We start from the raw sequence: 945 nt of genomic DNA, 5'->3' as shown, positions 1-945 counted from the left end.
TAGGTTAAGCGATAAACTGGTACAGCCACAGTTAGGTTAAGCGATAAAGTTGGTTAAATTTGGTATTGTGTGGGAAGGGGGCAGAGAGAGAGGGGGGGGGGGGGTGGATAGTGGTGGCAGTACACGGATGCCTGAGTCACCGTCAGATACGTCACGTCGGTTCGATGCTTGTAGCAAGAGGCTGGCGGATGTGTGTCTCTCACTTCTGCAATTTTTCATGTGGTATAACACGAGGGCGGGGGATGATATTTGGTGCCCCTCTGTGTAGGATGTGTGTTGGTGGTGTTGATTTATCTGAGCAATGGTAGTTGTCGGAGGAGTGGGGTATTGTGCTTTTATAGGTGGACCTACTGCTCTGGTTATCATAGTGTCGACGGTGCAATGTGGCAGAGAGGATGCACTCGACATTGTCGCATTCCAGATGTTTACGTATTGTGTGTCTCCGTTGCAGGCCGAGAGTGGTGCATGTTCGAGTGTCTGGCTGACGTGCGATTCACGTTGTGTGCCCAGTCTTACAGCACGTATAGGGACATTCGCATAAATCATCTATATTTGGCCTTGCATCATTTACTAAGCAGTGCCGTGAGACGACCGAACTATTAGGAAAGTACTGATGTACCGCATAATGTTTACCTTCCACCACACGGCGAGTATCGACTGTGCCCAGCGTTGCCACCGCAGGCAGCGGTCACCGTCACCATTGTGCGGCGGAACGGAACATCTATATCCTCAGAGGAGCACTCTTTGCCGCCGGGCGTCACGTCTCGCGGCCTGCCGGCCAGCGCCCACGACGAACTTACTGCATGTATAGGGACAGCGGGAATTTGGCATACTTGATATAACTCTTCATGAGGCGCAAGATATAGGGGTGGATTGCAACTTACGACTGCGAGAAAAGTCCGCCGTTCATCCGCCGGAGTTGCGATTTCGGCGGGGCACGTACGG

This window comes from Schistocerca gregaria, unplaced genomic scaffold (genome assembly GCF_023897955.1).
Source record: "Schistocerca gregaria isolate iqSchGreg1 unplaced genomic scaffold, iqSchGreg1.2 ptg001643l, whole genome shotgun sequence".
Classification (NCBI taxonomy): domain Eukaryota; kingdom Metazoa; phylum Arthropoda; class Insecta; order Orthoptera; family Acrididae; genus Schistocerca; species Schistocerca gregaria.
Note: the sequence above shows the minus strand (reverse complement) of the source record.